Source organism: Bacillus rossius, chromosome 3 (genome assembly GCF_032445375.1).
Source record: "Bacillus rossius redtenbacheri isolate Brsri chromosome 3, Brsri_v3, whole genome shotgun sequence".
Taxonomy (NCBI): Eukaryota; Metazoa; Arthropoda; class Insecta; order Phasmatodea; family Bacillidae; genus Bacillus; species Bacillus rossius.
Window position 1 is genome coordinate 28,325,487 of NC_086332.1, and position 25,427 is coordinate 28,350,913.

General features: G+C 39.6%; 1 protein-coding gene across 1 annotated transcript in view; it reads right to left on the reverse strand.

Annotated features, from left to right (window-relative positions):
- The window catches only part of LOC134530439 (tyramine receptor 1), a 177,265-nt gene that overhangs the window by 129,892 nt on the left and 21,946 nt on the right, over positions 1-25,427 (reverse strand). Inside the window, exon 2 of the mRNA XM_063365259.1 lies at positions 14,757-14,801. The gene's annotated coding sequence lies outside the window, so the exon portion shown is untranslated. The remainder of the gene's footprint in view (positions 1-14,756; positions 14,802-25,427) is intronic.

Below are 25,427 nucleotides of genomic sequence, written 5' to 3' on the forward strand. Positions count from 1 at the left end.
TTATATTTATGATAGGTGAGAAGATGTCAACATTTTTGTAGATAATTTGTGAAGAAGGGGTCCAGTACAACCATTAGAAATTTTCAAGTAAGTTTTCTTTATAAATGAGATTTAAAAGAAAATTGTCTCACTAAAATCTCAAGGAGCAGTAGCATTTTATAACTCCAACGTTTAAACATAGTAATTATGTAATGATTTTTTTTTTAGAAAAGACAAATAAATATTTTATATTTTGGTTTGTATTTAATATATTTTAATACATTTTTCTTAAGTTAATTGTTTGATGTTTTCGTTAAACAAGTCATAAATACATAGGCCTATATATATATAATTTAATACAATGAAACAAACATGCCAAGTTTGTATGAAAGACATGTCTACAATTAACAAGTGTGCAGACCTACATTAAATGCAGACTTCCTGCAAACAATTCCTGCCGCTTTTGTTTATGAGGCATGTTGGACTGGATGCATATTGTTACGAACGCAAACAGGACCGCGACACGCACCAGGTTCGGAGTTGGCTGGCGGCCCCGCCAGGTCACTGATGGCATGCGCGTGTCACGTGGCTTCCGCTGACGTAAGGCATGCCACGCGCGCCTGGCCGGATTACAAGGGTCGTCGCTACCCCTCTCTCTTCTTCTCTCCCCGCGCATCGTCCTGCCTCGGCGCCGTTATCTGTCTCTGAGCGGACTTGGGAATTCCGCGGGCCGCCGCGCGGAGTGGCGTGAATGAACGCCACCCTTCTGGACTGTACGGGAGTCGGGTCGGCCCGGTATGACGTGACTCGTCACAGCCACTCTCGTCGGTTCTGGAAAGACGATCCACTAGTACTTAAGCAGCGACGCCGGTCTCGGCGGGAGTTCCGAGCGAGTTCCGAGAGTTCTGGGAGTTCCGCGAGTGAAGGGAAGTGCTACATCGGAGGAGAGGGTGAGAGACCCCCTCGAGAATGGTACGAGACTGTGTGTGTGGACAGGCGCGAGTTAAGGGGCGTACCACTGTTGAGCCTAGCTCCAGTGAGGAGTGCAAATTGTAGAACTTAATAGACATTGAGTGACTTGCAAATAAACATTTATAAGTGCCAGTTATTGGTGATTGGACATTTTAGGTACAATTATATATTATTAATGTAAATATTGTTACGAACGTGAGACAGGCCGCGACACGCGCAGGTGCAGCGCTGGCTGGCTGACAGGCTGCCGCCGCAACATGAGATGTGCCGTGCGCACCTGGGTCGCCGCTTCCCCTCCATCCAGCCCTCCAGTCCCCACGCGGCGCTGATAGCTAGACATTTGACACCTCGCAGCTGGCAGCCACTGACACGTGTTTCGAGAGATTTCTGCCGTCGTGTCGGCGCGGAATGACACGACTGGCCCCAGCTGCGCTCGTGAGTACCAGAAATGGCGGCTGATCTATAAAAAGAGGACTTCGGCCTCAGCAGGAGAGTTCAGAGAAAGAGTTCAGGCGTGAGACTTCCCGTGGCGGAGCTTCCGGGGCGTTAGAACGGTGAAGTCCCTGCACGAAGGTTCCAGGGCGAAGAGTTCAATTCCGGGTTATACCGTCGCGGGCGCGGCGGAGTTCCAAGCGAAGTTCCGAGCGAGGCGTCGAGTGGGATCTCGGCGAAGGCAAGTGTGTCGGCGGCGGCGGAGTGCGGCGATGGAGTCCCGCGGCTGAGATCCACGAGGGGCGCTGCGGCGAGAGTTGCGCCAGAGGTGCGGCCCAGCGAGATGTGTGGATTGTAAGAAGCGAGTGACTGGTGAAGCAACATGCGAAACGAAATAGTTGCTGCACAAGAAGAAATGAAGGACAAGATTGCCAAAACAAAAATCCAGTTCGAAGGTAAAGTGCAGTGTTTGGAGCAGCAACTTGCACAACAAGAACAATAACTTGCCAGATACGAACAACAGCTAGCTCAGCTCGAGCAGACCACCGAACAGCGTGTAGCAGCTGTAACAGAGGAGTGCCGTCGGATGATTAGGGAAGCTGCAGTTGCTGCAAGCCGGAGGAGTTGCTCCGAGGATGCTAAGGCGGAGGGAACAACCAACAGCCACCCACCTTCGATGGCCAGTCTTCGTGGACAGTGTACATAAGACAGTTCGAGGCAGCCGCTGAAGTAAATGGTTGGGACGAGGAAGAAAAGGCTACGGCACTGAGAGGATCCCCACTAGAGATGCTGCAGACCATACCAGTCACAGACCAGAAAGACTATTCCAAATAGGTAAAGCTCTCTGTAATGTCATTTAGTTAAGTTGTTGTGGTTGTCTTATTTTATCTTCACTAGTTTCATTTAAATCCTCGAAGGGAGGGGTTAGGACCCCCTGGCCACATCCCTGTTCCAGGCGATTCTCCCTACTATTCTCCGCTCGTCCCTTCCTTCGGTCTTTATTCCCCTCTGCTACTTCACCCGTCATTCCCACACTAGCGCTGGCGTGAAGGAAAATGGGGGGGGGGGGGGAAGAGTCTGCCCGGAGCCAAGGTGTTCGTATGGGGCTCATCGATCGGTGCTATTCAACAGGGACCGCCTGCTCTTCGAAACCAAATTCCATTTCTCTTTGCTCAGGCACAAACCCCCTCCCCCGTCCACTGTGTTCTTCCCCGGGCTACGGTGCCTCGTGTATCTCTTCCTGCAATCCCGCAGCCCGTCTCCGGAGACGCGCCCCGCCCCTCCCCCCACCCCCGCCCAAGGCGTGACCTCCGACCTCTCTGGGACGACAGATTCTGAACGCGGTTTTTTTTCCCCTCGCCATCTTGCTGATTTCGCAGTCGAAACAAAAAAAAAAGGAAACTATCAAAACTTACCGGTGACGTAGAGTTACGACTTCTCAAGCTGGGGGTAAATTAAATTGTCAATTTTTCACTACTCTAACCCGTTTATACCATTTACAATTAATCAAGCTACGACAGGCGCTACAAAGAATTGTTTTAATTAAGCGACGGTGAGCTTATTGTTACGAGGAAATAGTTTTCAGTTTTAAAACTCCTCTGGAGATAAAAATTTTTGAGGGCATCTAGTTGGAAGTTGACTTGATGCAGGTGCGGCTTCGTGCATATAAACTGCAAAGCTGCAGGCACGGGCGTATATCCGGGTGGAAAAGGCAGGGTGTCCCACCCCTCTATAATCAAAACGCCCTTCTCTGACGGGGGCCCGCTTACACTTGCAGAATCGTAACTATGAAATAGGCATACTTCCCTACCCACATCCCCCTCGGGGAAACCTACAGATTTTCGCCCACGGCTGCAAGACTGCAAATTAAAACATTCTACTGACTTCGAAAGCTTGATAAAATTTGTGTAAATTATTAACTTAGTTCATGATAAACATATTTGTAGAAAATCTCAGAATAACGCATTTAATTATTTAAGGCATCCGTATTGCAGAAATTAAAAAAACACAACAAAACAAATCAGTGGTAATTAACTGTTTGGCATCGACCGGACGACATGGAAACACCGCATGCTTGCTTTGAATTCGGTAAATGATGTTATTTCTTTACTTTGTTGATTTAATTCAGGGAGCAAGTAACTAATTTTTTGCAAAGAGCTCATGTATAATATATATATATATGCTGAATTAAATTTTTCTTTCAATGATTCTTTACTCTTTTTTGAGCCTGAAAAAAATATATCGCCTTTCTGTCTTGGGGTAACTGCAATTATCCGAAGAATGTACATTTCGTCCAGAATACACGAGTGTTCGATATAATCGTGTAAATGCATTACAGGTAAATTGTTCTGTAGCAACATCTTGATAATAAAATTAGCGTCTCTCACAACACAGTTTTTTGTGTTCACTCTAACTTTCACCCTCGTTTCCCCTTCCAAGGGGTAACGACTTCAGTACTTTTATTATTTTATTTCTCTTAATTATTTTCATGCGAAACAAAATTTAGTTTTTTTTTATCACGCCATGTAAATATAACTTCTAACGCGCATACTTAAGTACACACACACATTTTTTTTATTTCCCGGGAGTGTATGAATGTTTTCGCAATCCAGGCAAACTTAACTAAAAACAAATATTTGTTGGGTTAGGCGAGTTTCTTAAATAATGCGTAAATTCGTCGTTAAAGTAGGTATTACAATTCTTTGCGAAAAAAAAAATCACTCTTTTTTTTTTTGGGGGGGGGGGGGGGAAGGTAGGGTTTCGTATGTGTAGGTGGTCGCTTCTATGCAAAAATAAAAGGTTGGCTTGGTTATGTTAGTGACGTTAAAAATACTCTTATAAAAAAAATAATGTTAATTTTTTGCAATTTTTTGTTATTTTAACCGCGAAGTTTCCTGAACGACCGGTGAAATTTCGGCTAGGCTCGGGACGGATCGGGCGTCAGTCGGAGAGTTCAAAGCAGATCCTCCTGGTTGTCGGGCCGCGGTCCGCCTCACGTGACAAGGCCCTTGTGGAGGATGGCCCGGGGACTCTGCCCCCCACCACTCCTCCGGGTGTGCCCCCACCAGCTGCATTGGCGTGGCGACACACACGCGCACGCCCGCTTTTATTACTTCTCAACATGGACTAAAGTCAGAGAGGATGGGAGCATCTATTTTATTCCAACAGCAAAAAAAAAAAAAAAGCGCTTTGCGCAAGTCTTTAGCCTAATGGTAGTCTGAAATCAAAACATAAAAACTACGTTTTGGTTTGAAATACCGTTGTCAACGAAATGCAAGCGTTTCAAAACTAAAAACGAAAAACACTGTAGTGTAGAATTTTTTTTCTGTGTATAGTGTCGAAATCACAAATCAACGGTTATTCAGAAATGTCATAATAAATAGTTCTTAAAATTCGAGCATTATTTATTAGTTTGTTGTATCAAAACTTAAACTTTCATGCTTTTTTTTTAGCTGGCTGGTAAATTCGTAGCAACAAATAGAACGTTTTTACACGTGGCTGTAATAGGAACCAAACAAACTGGAGATGGTAGTCATAAAACGGTGGCAGTATTTTTTATTAACGCAAGCATTTAGAGAAAGATTTCCACGTTGAAATGTCAACCGTATACTCGAGCAATCTTCAGGTTTCCTATTGAGTAGTTTCAGTTTATCAGAAAGGTCATCATTTTACGTTAATAAAACACGTTATATAGGATCGTTTAATTGTTGTTGGGCAACTAAAAAAAATAACTAACAAAAAAAAAAGGGAAGAATTTCTCATCTTTATACTGCAAGCACGGTCTGAATAATTGTTGTCGATTACGTTCCCGACCAACTTGCAGATGTTATCCTTGTGAATGAGTTTGACCCACTGCGTGCTCGGAGCGAGCTGATTCCCCTCGCGAGCCCGTCCAGCCAGCGCGGTCGTGTTCAGGCGAGAGCCAATGAGAGGAGCGCTGAACCGCCTCCCGGCCCGGCGCTGACAGGATCACCGGGCGGCGAGGAGTCCGGACGTGATCCGGGTCACTCAGCCCGGATCACGGGAAGCCTTCTTTTAACAGACTCTCTCGAGCCAAACGCACGATCGTGCATCTTCGGGGTTTTTGTTTTGTTCATTGTAACTCATGATAACTAATGGTCAATTAGGTTAGGTTAGCTACATTATAAATACTTTAAAACATCGTGGACGGTTGATTTGGTTAAGATAGCTAGCTACATTAAAGATACTGTGAAATCATGTAAACATTTTCTTAGCCCTGGATAGCTACATATTAAAAAAGTTATTTGCTAAGCAACCATAAAATGATTTTACAGTATTTTTAATGTAGCTATACTTACCTAATATAACCAACCATCCACAATGTTTTAAAGTATTTAAAATGTAGCTAACCTATCCTAATCAACCGCAAAATTTAATGCCACAACGGTTTATACAATGAGATAGAACGGAAAAAAAAAGCGAGCATGAACTTCGGGGAACTTCGGGTGTGGCTCTCTCGTCTGTGAAATGAAGGCTTCCCCCCGTATCAAAGTCCTCTCGATCTGGTCTCTCCGACCTGCTCCGATCACCACTGCGCTTGGCTTGCCTATAAAATCTATGTTAATTAATGAGATCATCTGTCTATCTGCAGTTCTCGTAGCGCGGAGACGCAGCAAAGTTATTTTTTTAGGAATTTTTTAACTTAAGCGATGATAGATAGATCATTCACCCTCATACCTATCCAGTATTTCTTCAATTATTATCTTTTCCGTCATACAGAAACAGTAATTTTTTTTTGGTTTAAATAATAGCGAATATGAAGGCCTTTTAAAAACTGTGGGATTCCAGATGGATTATTTAGTTAGTGTTTCATTCCCTCCATCCTAGTCCCAGCGATAGTGTTTGTTTGATAAGTTGATTGTCAAAATTCGATTCAGTTTATTTTTTTTCTTCTGTTTGAGGCGTGGCAGTGGCATACCCATAATATTTAAATAAAATTTATTTTCAAAAATCAGGTCCAAATCAGAGTTGAGAATTAAATTTTTTTTTTTTTTTTCGTTTTTATCGGTGAAGTTTCATTATGAAGTTTAACATGTCGCTCTGCAAATCGAATGGTTCTATAGTCGACGCAGCTGCTCCGGCAGCGAATTCTAGCGGCGGATGCGGAAGTACGTGTGAGACGCGTTCACAAATTTATGATTGAAATTGATTACTGTTACATATAATTAAAACAATTTAATTATTGTGAATATTATTGATAGAATTGTGTTTATAAAATTTTCAAGTGCATTGTTATGTTCCCTCAAGAATAATTTAATTGCACTATAACTTATAAATTATTACATTATTATTATTGAAATAATTAAAATTAAGTATTTAGAATAAACCTTGACACTTTTTTTTGTTTTAAATATTATTATTTAAAATTTAACTTTATTATTCTACTAATTTAAATAGTTCATTGAACACATGTTTATATTAATATTCAATACTGAGTATTTATTAAATTAGTTTTTCATTCAATAAATTTTAAAATAGTTTAGTGTATTAAATGAAAAAGAAGTATAACTTCTAAAGCACGTACAAGTACACCAAGATTTTATTATAAAATATTGAAATATTTTAACTACTGTATCTTTAAAACTGACCATTGAGAATGAATAAACATTAACCAGCGCAACTTCATAGCATCACCTTTAAAATGGGTGATAAAGCATTATTAAAAAAAACATTTTGGAGAAATTAAATTTACTTACATGACCAAGATAAAACTTTACATTCATTAATTTCTATATCCTACCCATTACAACCTTTGACCTCCCTCCTCGTTTGCCGTGATTGGCAAAAATTTTGCGCTTAATGTACTAGAAAGTAACTTGTTAGAAATTTATGAGTAACTTTTTTTAGATTTTATGTATAAACAATTATTAACTGGGCTAAAATAAAAAAATATATATATTATATTTTTTGTGCCTTAAATGCACGAAGACACAAAGGCCTTGAGCAGACAATGTAAACCCAGAGATAACTATTTCAGGAAAAAATTATCTCCGGATCGAAATTATGAATAAATGAAATTGGAACACCCTAGCTGTCAATACTTCCTGGCGAGGAAGACGAAATGATTGATTGCCCGCGGCTGATGGACCACGCCGATTCTGGCGGGAGCAGGTGGTCGCGCCAGCACCTACGGAGCGCACCCGGTGCCTGCACGGCGCGCGGGAGCTTTCCGATACTCGCACGCATTAATAATTTATGAGAGGAACCAGATGAAAATCTGCATGTGAAATCTCGGGAAAGAGCAGCAGCCCCGCGCGTTTATTGCGCGGGCGCTTTTCATAACAGCAAGAAGGTCAAAGTGTTGCCGAAATTACTAGTAAACAGTACATTCACTGACATCAAATAGCAAAGTGAATGCTGTCGCAAACAGACACTTTTCGGCCAGACTTTGTTTTATAAGCTTAGAACATGGTACATATAATTGCGTACAGTTGGCAGCCCTTACAATTTTATAGCCCCGGACTTTCACTCTTTTTTGTTAATTGGTTATATCAGTTGAAAAAAGTACATCATAATTTAAAAAAAAAATTTGGGGAAATAATTATTAAATACACCCACAATAGATTTTATTTTTGGTACATGAATTTTTGCGGTTTACATTTTATAGTAGACCTTTTGTTCTTATTTGGGGCGCTAGCGGGGGCCTTAACCTGCTAGCGGGGGCCTTAACCTGCTAGCGGGAGCCTTAAATTGCTAGCGGGGGCCTTAACCTGCTAGCGGGAGCCTTAACCAGCTGACGGGTGGCTTTATACTGCTCAAGGGGGGGGGGGGGGAGGGGATGTTGAATCGGCGAGAGGGTTGACGCGTGGTTGTTGCTGGGTAGAGTTATGCAGCCGCAAAGCCCCAACGAGACGGCGGCGGCGCGGCGGAAGCGTCCCAGAAGGATTTCCTTACGACACCTCGCCGAGACAACGGCGTAGATCTACACACTTTCTCTCTCTCTCTCTCTCTCTTTATTGCCAATCCCCTCTCCTCCTCGGCTGGGCGCAAGCAGCAGGGAACTTATCCGAAAGTTACGAATCTGAGGGCAGATACGAGAACAAAAGACCCCGGCTCCTCGTCTGGGGCGAGACATGTTCTTCATTTTTTCTTCTTTTCGAACGGCGGGTGACGTGAGGGAAAATATGGCTCTCTGTCTCCCGGAGGCTGTTTAGCGCCGCGGTATAAATTGCGCTTTTCTCTTCTTCCCTATTCGTCAGAAAATTTTTCTTTCTTTTTCTCATTTTCCTCCTCTACCCCTGAAATTCATTTCATCACCTTTTTTTTATTATTCTATCCGGCCGGCTCGGCCCCCTAAAAAGGGGCATTTTCAGTGCGGCGTCCACTGCCCACGAGTTGGATACAACACGCTGTATAAATATTTTGTACTTTTAAAAGGAAAATGCTTGGAAATTAAATTGCCAATGACATCACTTGTAATACTAGTGGGCAGAGCTTTGTAAATTTACAAATGGTACAAAAACCTGCCTTGAAGCTTTACAAGTGAAATCGTTGGCAACTGAGTTTCCTTGTAAAAGTACGTAACAAATGTTCGCAGTGCACGGTGAACGCGACAACTGGGGGCGAGCAGCGAACACCAGCTAAGCGCGCCCTACATTCAGGGCAGTTGCAAAAAACTAAACTAACGGCCGTGGGGCATATGATTTCGTCGGGCCCCTTCCGCGTTTATATAATGTACAACTTTGAAAACCCCACAGTTCTAAATATTACCATGGCCATAACTTCAAACGTGATCCAATCATATCGCATAACTTGCAAGGTTTTCTAAAATATTCTGTTAACAATACATTTGCGATGTTTATCCTATCAGATTAAGCCCATGCAATTAAACATACATAGAAAACTCAACTTCCCCCTCCTCCCTCATATTCACTCCCTCTCGACGTCCCTAACTAGATTACAAAGCTAAATCTATTTGAATAGTTAAATGCAGTATGAATTAAATAATTAGGGTTCAAGGCTCGGCTTCACGCGTATTGGATTTCATTTTGCTAGGATTGGGTGTAACCATGACTCTCTTGGGGTGACTCTTGCGAGTAGACCAGTAGTCGTTTGAGGGGTCGATGCCCAACCTTGGGTGCAAGTGTCAGAGACTAGCTGGTCCAACACAGTTACAACAACAACAACAACAAGGCCTCTCTTGAGCGAGGGTACTCCCACCTCCTCATGATACCGCTGGTTTTAAATGAGAGGAGCTACGCCGGAAAGACAAGGAGCGATCCCAGTGGCGAACATCTTGAGCGAGGGTAGGTCCAGGGGTCAGTTTGGGAACTGGAAGACTCCCCTACGGTCTCTGACATAGTATGTCTGCTGGACATCCCGTGCAATGGCACCAGGTCGGTGACTGTAGGACCTACTTAGGGTCTTTCCCCGTCCGACCGACTTCCTTTCACTTCACTAGTCAAAAACTAAGCGGTTTCCATCCGCCATGACTTCGCATTATCGAAGCATTGTGAGGAAGAGGCAGGACAGGAGCGTGTGGGCTTCCTTGTCGGGGTCTACACCTACAGCCCCTCTACAGACTGATCACCACATGGTGCCGGAGAGAATAGTTGAGTCCGTGGGTGCGCACATGTTCCCTGTTGGGCAGAACGCGGTCACTCTGAGAGCCCACAGAGAAATGGATACGCCATTTCATCAGGGTTTGGCGACGGTTGGTAGACCTGGCTGTGCCGACAGGCTGAGCAGACCCATCCCAGCATCGATACCATCCGTCTCCACCCCCCCCCCCCCCCCGCCACAACCACTTTAAGATGTAGAGCATGATCCATCTGTGGAAGCACAGGGAATGAACTTACAGTGTAAGCCAATAATTTGAGTTATGAATATCTTACCTGACTTCAATATACAAATTCGCTGTCATAAAAAAAAGAATAAGTTACCTAACGGCTTTCGATCACAGGGTAACTTGTAACCAGTATTCTTCTTGAATTTGTTGTGAATTTTTTTTACCGTGTAGTAAGGTAACCTGTAGAATATTCTAGCACAAAAAAAAAAACAAAAAAAAAACAAATTTAGTTCCAATGTTTATATGATGAAACAACAATGTGAATTGCACACTGTAATTTTTTTTTTTAGTAAATTTAACAGAAATACTCATTAAATATTACAGATATATGTAAATTTGTACATTAACATGAAAACAACTGTAACACTACAACATAGTGTTCGCATTTATACTGGGTTCGGATTTTTACCCGAGCATTTTTTGCTTTGAGTTGTCCCAGTACCTCCAATAGTCAAAGTTATTCGTAAACCGTTCCCTGAATAGTTTTCTAGTAGTAACTGCTCACATTATAAGCATGATACAACAAAATAGATCCATATTGTTAATATTCGATTATTTTATCAATTTATTATTTAAACAAATTATGCTTTTATGAAACATAAATTAACATTAAAATCATGCGAAATTTTTGTAATAAATATTAATTTTTGTAAGAATTACTCAGTATTATCTCGAAAAACGTATTTAACGAAGGCAGAAAACCATAACCATGTGTTGTACAGAGGTACAATATATTTCTTATAGTATTACCAACTATTGCTTGGTAACTGGTTTCCAAAGGAATCTTATGTAAAAGTACAGAAAATTATTTTCTGTGCAGTGAAACAAACATAATGACCTTAAAATTCGTCGTATCTCAACATGAAAAGTTACTATATACGGATGAGAAGTGATACAGAGAGATGGGGCATTTAAGGAGGGTGTGGCATAACCCAGAGAAAACCCACCGGCTCACGACTATGTCAATCACGTCTCCCACAATTCGCATTTGAGAATTAATGGGCTCAAGAAATTGTTTTGCGTATTGGCCCAAGTAACTGAACATTACACTTAAACTAACTGCGGATGATATTTGTCCGTCGAAACACTAAAAGGTAATAAAAGTGTGCAAAATAAAATAATTTGCAATTATTATTAAAGCAGCACTGAAAAGGTTATCACGAGAAGGCATTTGAGTATAAAGAAATGCAGGATATTAAATGGTGATAGCAAAAATGATTTTTCTGGTTACAGTTTTTACACATTTAGTATCACATAGTTCCCGGTTTTTTTTTGCCTGTTATACTGTTAACGTCCTTTTTTGCTATTTTAATCCAGATTGATTCTTTAGTTTTTAACAAACAAATTTTTTTATCAAATATTTATAAATGAAAATATTTTAATCGAAAAATTAGAAAGTATTTGATTACTTTCTAATTTCCCATAAACTATTAATATAAATTGGCTGTCTTAAATAATTCACTTTTGTGACGTAACAAACCCTACGCAGAAAAACATTTTCTGTCCTTTACAAGAGATTCCTTTGGAAAACACTCGACAAGAAATAGATTGTAATACTACAAGAAAAATGTAGTAAATTTGTACCCCACATGGCTGTGGTTATTATATAAAATAGGATACGTGTTTCGAAATAATACTGAGTTTATCTTACGAAAATTGGCGCATAATTTTATATTTTAAATGATTTTTCATTCAAGGACGATCTTTAAAACCACGTAAATGATAATCGAATATTAATTAATTAACTTTATTTTGTTGTATCATGTTTATTAATGTGCGCAGTTAATACTGGAAAGATAATTCAGGGAACGGTTTGCAAATAAGTTTTAACTATTGGAGGTACTGGGACAACACAAAGCATAAAATAATGTCCCGGGTAAGAATTAAAAAAAAAACAGTTATTACTGCGAAAACTATTTTGTAGCGCTACAGTTGTTTTCATGCAAATGTACAAATGTACAAACATCTGTTCCGTTTACAAAAAAAAAATAAGCCTTACAGTGTACCGTCCGCCGTGGGAGCTGGGAGACGGAGACGCCTGACAGCGTGCGTCGCGACGCCTCCACGGCGTCCTACGAAGACCAGAGACCTCGAGGCCACGTGCTGTTCGGGGCAGGAGGCCCGCCCCGGGGGGAGGGATCCATTACCTCCGCTAAAGGCGCGGATCTGTCGTTAATGAGGCGTGCCGACGGAGAGGACGGACGGCTAATTACCGCCGCCGGGCGCCGCGCCGTCACAGGACGGAATGACTTTGGGAACGAAAGGCGGCTTTTATCGAGCCTATAAAAGGAAGCCGAGAGGGAGCATCTTGTAACTATTATCCGGAGACGTTAAGTCGAGAGAGGGGTGTCTTGAAATGGAGTGTGGGATGAACGGAAGGTTGTACGCGTTCGACGATACGTTAACGTGGTAGGACTTGGCGCCGCGCCGGGGCGGTTGTCTTGCCATTTGGCAACTCCCACAGCGACGCGCGACCTGCCTGTTTGGCTCAGGGGCCAGAACTTCTCGCTGATGAGCTGAAATATCTTGGGTTATGTCTCGGCCGGGTGTGAAAATTATTTTTCCTTCCTTTTTTTGAAAGATTTCTCCCCGCATGCAGGACTGGGCATTCACCCGCATAATGCAGAAGGCAATGAGAGACCACCTAAATACGAGAAATATCACCCCAGTCCTGATGCTTAAATACAGATTTTTTCCCCCCAAAAAAAATATCTGATTACTCATTAGACTGAAATAAGGAATGTCTGCGCTAGCAATTTGTTCATTTGTATTTGGCGACAGTCAGAAAGAGAAGCCACTGCCCTATTTGGCCAAGCGATTCAGGTCTCGTTTTCTGCCTGCACTGGATGGTTATGAAAAGAGACCGGAAAAATTCGGGGATTCATTTCACGTTAGGCTGAAATTCAAATCGATATACGTTTAAGCTGGTTCTGTTATTGACTTGCTGTTTGTCTGGATGACTCTGGGTCAACGAGAAACCCTCAACCGAAGAAGTATCAAATCACAGGCGAAGTAGTTGAAAAGACTTACAAGTCAGCAGCCAATGGACTAGCGTTATTTGCCCGAGTAGACAGAGGACTGTCCTGACTATCCTGAAGGTCATCGAAACCAAGAATTTTTTTTTCCAGTACTTAGCTATGAACGATGTGCTGACAGTAGGCATGTATTTGAAATAAACACAGCCAGCCACGGAACACAGACAATGCTACAAAGTTTTAACACACGGCTGGTCTAGAAATCTTTTCGCGAAAAAATTTACGGGCTCACCTCATTCCCTATGACTGTCGTGTTCATCGGAAGATGATCAGAATTCCTTAGTTATTTTTTTTCATGCAACCACAATTGCCTTCTCCCAGCAACTCTCTTGTATCGTGCCGTATTGGATAGCGAACTTAAATTGTCATCAAAGGCCTATAACAATAACCCGCGTGACCGCTGTTGTCCTATCACTAGAGACCGGAAAAAATCGCGGGTTCAATGACCTCCAGGATAGACTCCAATATCCTCGACACACTCGGGCAAATGCCAACTGTTCATTGGCTGCTGATTTGTGAGTCGTCTCGACTGGGTGGTCTGTGATTCGACACTTCTATGAGTGAGGGTTTCTAATTGGCCCTTAGTCCTCCAGATTAACAGTGAACCAATGACAGAAGCAGCACTAAGGTATAATTATTTAAATTTTAGCATAACACGAAATGAACCCGCGAATTTTTCAGGTATCTACCTATCACTCAATGCGGAAGTCAGTGGTAAACACAGTGGCATTCGCAGCTTTCCCGCAAGATCTTGCCACGTCACGGAACCGGCTCAGGCACCATCACGTGACCTCCGTTTCCTCGCTCTATTGGACAGGCGTGATGACGTTAAACTAGGGGGATCACATTATCGGAACAATGAAGGAAATAGTATCTGTAAGTAGAACGTATGAATTTCATCTCATTACTTTTTAAGTACACAAAAAATTTATTGTTGATTGTGGTCAGCGAAAAGGAAACACACCGTTTGCAGCATAGCAAAAACTCAACTGACGTCAATCAATTGACGTCTCGCAACTCAATACTCTTGCCTATAACTTAAAATGTTTTGTACTGCAGTAACAAGTATTTATTCATTTTTTAAAGAAATGATTTTTAGTTACTTTGCTTATACATCATTATTCAAAATCTCTACAAAAAAGGTGTATTATATCAGTTATCTCTAAAAAAAATTATTTTATTAGAAAAAGCTTCGATATCTTTGTCTCAAATTTCGTTCTTTAAAAGTAACCCTTGAAAATGAAGACCTAATTATCATAGTTATTATAAAAAATGTGTTTATGCAATAGTTTTACGTAATCAGATCACAAACACAAGTCTAGAGGACACATGGCAGTGTGCGTGTTTTACATTTTGTGAAAATAAAAGAAACGACCAGAAAGAATACAACGCAAGGCTTTTAGAAGTATTTAATTAAGCGTAAGCAATTTATAACTGGGTAGCGGCTATATGAAAGTAAAAGTAATGGGTGGTTAAAGGCGCGCGAGATGTACACAATAGCAAGAATAACAATGGTATATTATGCTCACCAGCGCTCCAAGCGGAAGACTGACACGACGTTTCTTCCAGTGAATCTGAAAAAAAAGGTAAAAATAAATATACATGACATACGAAGGTCCAAACATGCTTTATAAGCATACAATTTAATTTATCCCTTTTATCCTGCAGAGAATAAGTTGAAAGAGTACAAAGAAAGAAAAGAAAAATAATATCAATACAAGAATAAAAATCATTTGTTTCCAAAACAGAAATTAAATTCCAGGGACATTGTTTAGGTTCCCTTTATTTATCTAGAGAAATAACTTTCAGTTGAAGCCAATTTACAATAATGCAAAACCTCAGTGTGACTGAACATACAATGCTACCAATCAGAAAATATTTCGTAAAATGCTATTGTCCACTGCCCACTGATAACTTTCTCCATCACATTTCCTCTTTCCCCTTCTCATGTATCAAATATATACAGAACGATAAGGATCCACTGAATTCAATTAGTTGACCACTGCTCATGAGAAATAGACCTCAAATGTACCTATTTGTGATTTGTAAAGATGAAATTCATGAGTACCTAAAAAAAATAAAAATGCAATGGCCTGTGATGCATCAACAATAATAGTTTTTGCTGTCTCTTTTTCCTTCCCCCCTTTATTGCATATTACAGTGCTGCATACACAATTCAAAGGGACACGAAACATATTTTTCGCTAAACTGAGATTACAGTGGTTTTAATGTTTTAGAAAACAACGTTTTCTTTGCCAAATTATCTAAATGTTAAACATGAAACTACACGTGTGTTTCTAGAGATCAGCTCGCAAAAAGATTTTTTTGGACGCATTGATAAGTTTGACTGTTGAAGGTCAGGATTTTTTTTTTGTTTTGTGTTTAATTTGAGTGAGTGCATTTTTTTAATTTAAATTCAAGATATTTAATGACATATTTTAAGTCAATCGTAGCATGTACTGAATGCATGAAATCATGTGGTACACAGATTTGGATATTATTTATTCGACTTTAGTTTGAAACAGTTAAGGCGTGGCGTGTACACCTTCTCTTACACTGAACCACGAGACATAAACACAGCATAGTAAGTTATATCTAGGAATGAAACATAATATTACATACTAACAAACTGCAAACTACAGCAATTACTAATGAATCATCGACCAATTTAACATAAAAGTTTAGTACTAACATAAACCATATAAAACAATTTATTAATATGAAAAATTAATATATATCCTATACAACCCTAAAAATCTATTAAAAATGGTTAAAATACAAAATACTATATTTTAATTCAATACTAACTTAAGACATAATAAATATGATTTTAAAAAGAAAACATACATTAAAAATTAATTCAAATTATTATTATGATTATGACATTCATTTGTTTTGCCCCTTGGGATCAACTCCCTCTCACTCAACTCATCTAAACTGAAAAAAAGCTTCGCTTGCATAAAAAAAGTCCCTTGTGTATACATCTTATTACAGAAGATGGCAGAAGGTTCTTGTCTGAGCTCCGTGGCGAACTGGCGAGTATATAAGGCCCTCGAAAGCTGTCGAGAAGAGAGAGACAGTAGGAGGGGAAGCCCTCGGAGAGACTCGTCGACCAGAAGTCCCCCGCACAGCCGCTCGCTCTGAATCGTCACTACGCCCGTCTTCGTGACGTCACCAAGACCGCCTCCGAAGAAGACTGTTCGAATGCTATCGTCACTACGTTAAGGGCTCCGCCTACCCGGGCACACACATGGTGCGCGGAGCTTCAGAAAAAACCACGCGATTTCAAAACTACTCGAGATATCCAAGTAGGGTCTGCTTATAAAAAGCATTTAAGAGTTCGCTGAGGGCCGAAAAGTACTTTTGATTTCGGATTAAATTTTTAAACTGTAGTTTTAGAAGAGTTAAAATGGCTAAAAAGCATGTTTTCAGAGTAATTTTCAGGCGTAAAACAACCAGTACAGATTCTTGAAAGCACTTAAGGGACTTGCATTAACCCTTTATCTTCATTTCTCAGCCATATAATGTAACGGTCACCTATCACATTTCGCAGTTATCCTGTGACGACGAGAAGACTGCGCGCCAGTTCAAAGCCTTGCGCTTAGAGGCTATACCGCGCTAGAAATACCATCGAGCGTCGCGCTTATCATCCCACCTCACTAACACAGATACACCCTGACGAGGCGGGCTCATTAATGTGGAGAGAATTAGTGAAGCCAGTATTGGGACACAGACTAAATTTCAAGCTCTGGTGATAGATATATTTAGAGAGAAGTGTCGTTTAAAATAATCTCTCATCGAAGTGACTAACGGACAACAAGTGTTCTAAGGACTTAGAATCCTTCTTTGCTGGGACGGCATTAGTAACGCATCTGTTGATCTGGAGTTGCGAGGAGTCGGGAACATCAATACAGTGGCATTCACGGGTCTCTTGTTGGTCGGTGTTGGTCGGCAAAGCAGTTAATGAAGATACGTAAGATACGTTCGTTACGTATGATGGTTACGTTATGTTACGTAAGGAATTTCGCCTATGCTTTAATTTGAGGTACTCTCATCTTTGCCAGCCACATTCTTAAAATTCATAACTGTAATAATTGGTTTTAAAATATTTTTTTAATATTGTTCCTTTAAGGCTCTTAATTATACAGCTTATTGATGGCTCTGTGGCTTGAGTTGTGCCATATAGCTTTTACTTGTGCAATTTTGAATATTTAAAGTCCTATTGTAAAGAATTTTTCTTTTTGAGATTGGTGTATCTAGAGTTTTATTGAATATGCCCAATTAATTTTTCGTAGTGTTGATATGTTTGATGGGCTTTTTAAATAACCTTTTACTGTGATGCATTAATTGGTAAAGTCAAAATATTTATTGCTTACTCTATTGCTTGTTTTATATGCTTGTGTAATGTTTTGTGTGTTACAGTGATTATCATGGTATACTCAGGAATACCTTGGTAGCAGAATCCTCTAAATTCTTTCATTTTCAGTATATGAAGTGTCCTATGTTTATAATATTTAGTTTAATAGTTGGTTTTAATCTTCCCGCTCTAATTTGCTCGCCCAGTTCCACGCTACGTCACAAATCTGAAGGATTTCCACTTCTTTTTTTGTTTTGTTTTTATGCATGGGTATTGAAAGTTCACGATTAGATTTTGATCAGGTCCCAAGACTGTGACGCGAGCTTAAAACAGTATCTGTGCTTCGTCTTAAAATTCTTTATTTTTAGTATATCACTCATAAATAAATATAAATTAGATTTTCCCGAAACCACAGATGTCTTAGTGTTTCAGGGTTTCAGAGAAATATATATATTTTATTTACTAGTAATATTCTAAAAATAGTGTTTGAAGACGAAGGCTACTTACGATCGGTTAGATCCATGATTTTAGTATATGCTAGGACTGGTATAAAATTTTGACAATAAGTTCATAAAAATTATTAAAAAAGGAATTGCTTGGACTCAAACAAGATTTTACTAACATTTATTAATGGTTATTTTATAAACTGATTAAAATGATGTGCAAAAACACGAAATATTGCAAGCGAAATAATTTAAGGTTATTACATCCTTAAGGGTGTATGTCTCGTTCCAGGTCATAGTTTATATAAACTTACCGTTACATATGCCGACTTTTTTGAGTGGCTGAAATAAAAAAATACTTGCCGCATACTTATTGCGTAGTTGGCTGGCAAAGTTTAATTTTTAATATTTTTGTGCAGTATGGCTAAGGAGGATAATACAAAATATAAAACTGAAACGATTTAGGTTTAATGTCAATTTTACTGGCTGATATGTGATCCATTTAATTTCTTTCAGGAAAAAAAAATTAATTGGCATTTTAAAATCATCAGAATTGTTATAGTTTTAAAAGACGAAATAAAATTTTCTGGAGGAATTTTAAAACACACCACACAGCAAGCACCATAATTACCTTTAAAAATAAAAAAAAATCAGCTATTTATTCCATTTGATTGTCCTTATCTATGTGAAATGTTTAAAAAAATCCAACTTTGCCAACTAATTATGCCACAAAAGTGTGCAATATATATATATATATTTCATTTTGTCGAGTTTCGACAACTCAAGAAGGCTACAGGTTTAACCGTGTTAAAAGTGATAGTAAAACAATGACCTGGAAGGGAACATGTGCATAACTGCGTGACGTAAGGCCCCCATGAACAAACTGCGCTCGACGCTTCGCCGCTGCGTCTCGGCTGAGCGCCCTGGGCGACGCCGGGTCCAACCCCCCCCCCTTGCCAGGACCCTTCACGGAGACCTCAGCGCGACCTTGCAAGAGCTCTCTCGTCGGGCAAAGACGGCAGACGCCTATTAATAATTCATGATCGCAGGGTAAGTCACCCCTTTCGGCCCGGCGGGGTTGCCTCCTCCAGGGGAAAAGGGGGAGACGAGGAAATCCTCGCAATTACTATAACCGACCCGCATCACCTTGAAAACGTCTTCGGAGGGGCGTCACTCTTGTACTTTAATAAAGTGGAGACGGCTCGCACCTAGTAGGTTAACCAGGTGGATCCGAGTCCAATATGCGAATTTTACTTTTTAGAAAACTGCAAAGTAACATTAAACATATTATTTATATTAGAAAGAAAGAACTTGGTCGTTTCTTAAAAAAAAAATTATTTGATTAAACCATGCATGAGCATACTTTTCTAGTAGTAGTTGCTGTGTGCTCAGAAGCAAGTGCAGGTTGATTTTTTCATTACGGAGAAAGCAGGTGTATTAAGCTGATGAAGTCAGTTATTTATGAAGCTATATTCAAAATAGCAGCACATAAAAATAATCAAAACAATCTTGTGCTTCGATAAAGTAAACAAAATTCCAAAAAAGTCCCATATCCCAGTGTTTGAAAAATCAAAAATGAAATTATGTTAGAAAATAAAGTTTTGCTGACCAAACACACATTTTGATATTTAAAGGAGCGACCTTCTCTACAGTTTATTTCGATGTCCACTTCCCAACTGTGGGAATGGCCATATATCCCTTTTAAAAGTGAAATATGAGGTGAAAAACCTCATCCAAAACGTATAGTGGAAAACAGTTAAGAAATTAGTAAGCAACGATACAAGAAAATTAATTAAAACCTAATAAGGTAGGAGGAATTAAATAACAGAACATGGCTGATATACATTCGTGATATGCTGGATACCAAAAAGAGCTATTTGAAAAAAAAAGATGTGCAAGCGAGTTAATTACTTTCATTGACCTTGGTGGTGAAGATCAATATAACTAATTAGCAGCCCTCGGTGCGTCTGCCCGAATCCCACTTCAGCTGGAGGTGTATTCATGATTAGACTGTGTGTTGTCCCACACTGTGATCCCAGAATAAGGCGTGGCCATTATATATATGTGTGTTACACGGGAAACACACGGCTCGTATTACGCGTTACCAGACAGAAAGCTCCACATAACATCCGTACATACATTCGTGGACTGTGCTCTGTCGGTAAACCACGTGAAAACCATTCATTTGGACCAACTCATCAATCACTCTTCCTTCCACCGCTGCGCATATCCATCGTTGACAGTTGACGCTTTTATATTTCCCTCATTTGTCACCAGTTGAATTTTTTTTTTTATGTATCTGATATATGTTAGTACCTTTTAAACAAGGCCACACACCGCATTAGATTCCGCTAGATGAATTTTGTATTCGACATTAAATTCACTCCAAATTAGAACTAGAATCAGTAAAAAATGTGGTGCCTTAATCATTTTATTTATTTATTTGGCTATAGAGCCTGTCGACTCTAAAGTTTGATAAAAGAATCGACAATGGTCTTTACTATGGTAAATTTACACTATTTGCTAGGAAATTATCCGGGAAATCATCCTATGTCTGGATGGCCAAACTAGAACTCTGACTCGAAAAGATTCCAATTTTTTTACCTCTACGAAATCTTGACCTGTCTCTCTTGGAAAGATATATAATTTCAAGTAGGTTATAAATGTTCACTTTCTTAAGTTATAAAGAGTATATAAAAGCATAAATGCACGCGTCATGCTCAGAAGGTTAAGTTATTGACACTCCCTTGAAGGACTTGTTCTTCAATTGAATTGTTATTGATACGAAACGAAGGGTTTGAAATAGTAAACAGACTATGTTAACCTAGTTTTGAGCTGGCATACACTTATGTGGCTTAACCCGAAGACAGTATCATTTTATTTGCTTAACCTGAGAAATATTTGTTTATATACTTATATATTTTTGCACTTTTTTGTGCAAGCCAACCTTTCAAATAATTGAAGGCTTTTGCATAGAACATAAAACTGCTGACTCGTTACGTTTATATAAATTTTAAATTATTGATTAATAAAGATTTATAACATAAAATTAAGAGTTTATTCTACTGAAAAATATTAATTTTAAACATAAAGACCATTTATTTCCGACTGCAATGTTAGCGAATCACGAGTTAGAGTTTGAAAGATAGGTAAAGAAATCCAAATTCAATCGGAACTCAAATTTTATTACAATATTAATTTTACATTATGAATTTTATAATTGCTATATTTTCTCGAGTATGAAATCCCGGCCGTATGATTTTTTTTCCAGCATGTAATTTCCAGTTTACTGGCTGAATATGACAAGTACAATTTCACTAGTCGTAATCAGTGATCCAGCTTCAATATTATACTACAACAACATGGAATGAGGAACGCAAGAGAAGTGAAGAAACGAGAGTACCCCGAGAATCCCCCACCCCTCCAAACAATATCTGCAGCCATTCTTATTTGCGGTATTCGAACCCGGGTACATCTTGTCGTGAGTCGAAGTGACAGGACCTCCGCGTAGTAAGTAGAAATGTAGGAAAGGCGGCGTTAAGCAAATTATACTAATGGAACAGCTTAAATTAGGTCTTCTGCAGCTTCCTTTTCCGTGTAAAAAATATATATTAAAACTTGTTAAAAAAAAGGCTAATTTCATTAATTAAATTATTGTTAACATACCACAAGTGCTCTTTCCTAAAGCTTTCAACGCAGAAAATAATTATTTTTTTAAAATATTAAAAACAATACTCAAATTAACTCACTACAAATATTGTCGCGGGTTGAAATTTTGCAGGGTTGTTGAAATCAAATTTAGGGACTTTACTGACGGGACTCTGGGCTGGCTGCTCTGTTCACTCGTCAGCGCAAGTGGCGTGACCATGTAATTGGGGCACGGGGCCGGCGCGGCGCGCTGCGGGCTTGCAGAATTTTGTTTGTTTGTTTGGCCGCGCGCTGGCGCAGCCACGGGCCGCAGTTACTGGGGCGCGCTGTCGTAACAAGCCGCGCGGTGTGGCCTGCACATTGGGGTAGAGGGGGGGTAGTCTTCCCAGATGTTCTAGTTAGTTGTTTAGTAAATTTGACTTCAATAACGAGCTTTTGTTATGGTAGGCGCGGCAGGGCGCGCGAATTTAAGCGCAAGTGATTGGTGACTCGGGGCTCACTCAGGCGGAGGCTATGCGTCTCACCTGTGGTCACGAGTTGTTAGTTCGTTCGTGATGTAGGAATTCAGGCTCACTCAGGCGGAGGCTATGCGTCTCACCTGTGGTCACGAGTTGTTAGTTCGTTCGTGATGTAGGAATTCAAGCTTTCGGGCGGAAGCTATGGTCGACGCCAGAGGCCACGAGTCGTTTAATTTAAGTTAGGTCATAATGTAGTCGTCAAGCTTTCGGGCGGAGGCTATGGCCCTCGTCAGGGGTCACGCGTCATAGTTTTTAAAATGTAATGTTCGTTCGGGATTTCAAGGGCAGGAGAGGCCCCTACGTTATTTTTTTTAAAGTAATCGATCAAGAAAGGCTTTTCGGAAAATGTGAGTATGGACTTATCTTTGTTTTAATTTTAAGTATTAATTATGATTTGAGGTATTCGGAAGGACTAGGGAAGTGTTTAGTGAAGTTCTCTCATTCTCTCTCTTGTAAGGTCGTTCAATCGTTAAGGAAGTAAAGAGATTATTGTTTTAAATTGTAATCCCGCTATTTAAATGTTCTTTAAAATGATGTTGAGTATTTGACTTTAAGAATAAAATAATTTTAATTAAGTATTATGTTATTTTGCAAAATCTCCTTAGTTCAGCTCTCACCAGACATCCTGTACGGGATGACGAACCTATGATCCTAGGTACAGTAAAGTATTTTATGAAGTTAAGACTAGTTGATGCCAAGCGAGTTGTTTCTATGTAAAGAGCTACGATTCTCTCCCCCCTCTGAAAGTGGATCGTGACAGAAATGGCGGTGGCACCGGCTAGGTGCACGTGACAGAAATGGTGGAGATCGCCAGTTAGTAGGTATAAAGAATGTTGGGATACTGAAAAATAAATTAAGATAAGAGTGTTATGTGTGGTCTAACATTTTGATTTATTTTAGTGAAGAAGAAGAGAATGCAGTGCAGCTGGTGTATTAAGATAGATGTGTAGATGGAATTAATTGTTTAATGATGAAAATGATTTATGTTAGGTTATTTCAGGAAACCAGTGGGAGCACGCGGCGGATGAGTTGCGTTGTTAGTCATGTATTTTTGCTATTAATGTTACTGTTGGTTTCTTTACATTTTAAGAAGAAGAAAAAAAAGTTTTTATTTTTAGTCAGTTATGAGATGTGGTCAGGTCATTTAATAAATTTTTACTAAGTTTTAATTAAGTAAATTCAAATTCCGGGCATTTAATTACATTTTGTTATGAAACGAAGAGTTTGTGTGGGCTATTGTTTCGTGAATGAGGTTAAACCTTGTATTTTTAAGAAATGTTTTAGACAATGCTTGTTGCGCGGGAGTGAAGTGTGTCATGGAGCTGGCTTGCTACGTGTGTCGGGCGCGATACGCAGTCAGGCAGGCATGGTGTGGTGGGCGATCAGCTGTGCGGTGACCTTGAGCGGCGGACGGCCTGGACTCGGTGGCTCGGCAGTTTCCGGCCAGCGGGACGTCAAGGGCACATCAGTAGCGCACACAGATAAGAGTTTTATAGTTTTTTTTGTGTTTTGGGTTATGTGCGTGATTGAAAAATAGTCTATTGTTTTTATAAGTAAAAGTAGTAATGGTAAAAATAATAATGTTAACAGAATTAATTTTTTTTTCATCATAATTAATCTTATTTTGGGCGAAAATTAATTTTTGAATTTTTAGGATCACTAGGAGGTACACTATAAAATGGATAATTTAGGAGAAAAGGGTGAGGATTGTTTTTTTTGTGTATAGGGAATTTACTCCAGAAGAACAGAGAGACAAAATTAATGTTTTCATTAGGGCGAGGGACCCTAATGTGAGGTGTTGTGTCCCTGGGAAGTAGGGATTGTAGGGCAGACCCATAGGAGATGGGCTGACTACGGAATTAAGGGTCAGGAGAACCCCTGAGAGTTGTTAGTAGTAAGGGACAAGATCCCCATGGTAGTACCGAAGTGGCTATCCTGTATGGGATAGGGTACAATTTCAATGAAGTTTGTTGGTGGGGTTAGAGCCCCCTGTGTAGTGGGCCTATAGCAGATAGGCACTACAGTGAAATTTTTGGTTATTTTGTGAGGTAAATTCCCTGGGGGTTAAGTTAGAGAATGTGTTAAAAGTTAGGAAGAAGGTAAATGAGAAACATTGCTGTAGAGAGTTAGTGTACTTGCCTAATGTGAAATTGAATTTTAATAAATTAATTAATGAGAAAGTTTTTCTGGTCAAATAATAATGGAAGGGAATTAATTAATTTTTTTGAGTAAGGTGTTTTAAGTAATGAAATAAAATAATGTGAAGTAATTTGAATAATTGGGGAGGAATTTCTTTAAGAGTTTAGATAATTGTTTTTGAATTTATTGAGATATTCAGCCAGTGAAGTTTGAGTGTGAGAGATACAGTGAGATTTTAAGGAAATCGGTTGTTTATTAATTAGGACAAATGAGATTTTATGATTAAGAGTCAGTAAGCATAGTTAAAATTTACGACATGATATTTGTTGACAGTTTACAGTTATTAAGGAGAAAACAGAGTAATCTATTTATTTTTATTTTAATGGTTTGAAGATAAGATTATGAATTTTTTTTGGAAGTTTCTTTGGCATGTTGGAATAATTTTTTTTGATTTTTAGAATTTACAGAGAAAATTTAATTGATTTACATTAGTTTGGAAGTATGGAGGTTTAGTGTTCGATTAGCCCTAACTTGATGGTCGGATCCCAAAAGAATGCCGTAAAACCGATAGCCAATTGAGAGGAATGCGGTAGGCGCTTGTGTAGAGAGGGGTTGTGGGAAAACTCCTTGGGACTGATGGCAGATCAGGGGCCCTAAATAGTGTGTGATGCTGTAAAACCAGTGCAGGGAAAGCCTGGTATGCTTAAATTTTTGGGCACAGGTTAGGTAAACCTGGGGTTCCATGGGATTTAGTCATGTTAGCTGCTGTGGGACATTGAGATTTCCAGGCTCCATAGTAAAGTCAATGTAAATTTTTGTTTTCTTAAAATAATAAATTTGTTTTTAATTTATTTGAGATATTTGATTTGTAACAGTGAATACAGACCCCGAGGAATAAGAGTTGTCATGCTGTGAGAGGAGAAGGTGGTAGGCCTAAAAGGGTACAGGCACCACAGAGGTTATGTGCATTGCATAATTTAAATATAAGGAAACTTGAGAATTTGAAATTTTGTTGTTGGTTTGTACACCCATAAGAAGAGTATAGGCAGAATTTTTATTGTTATGAGATGTCTAATTTAATTGAAAAGAAGAAAG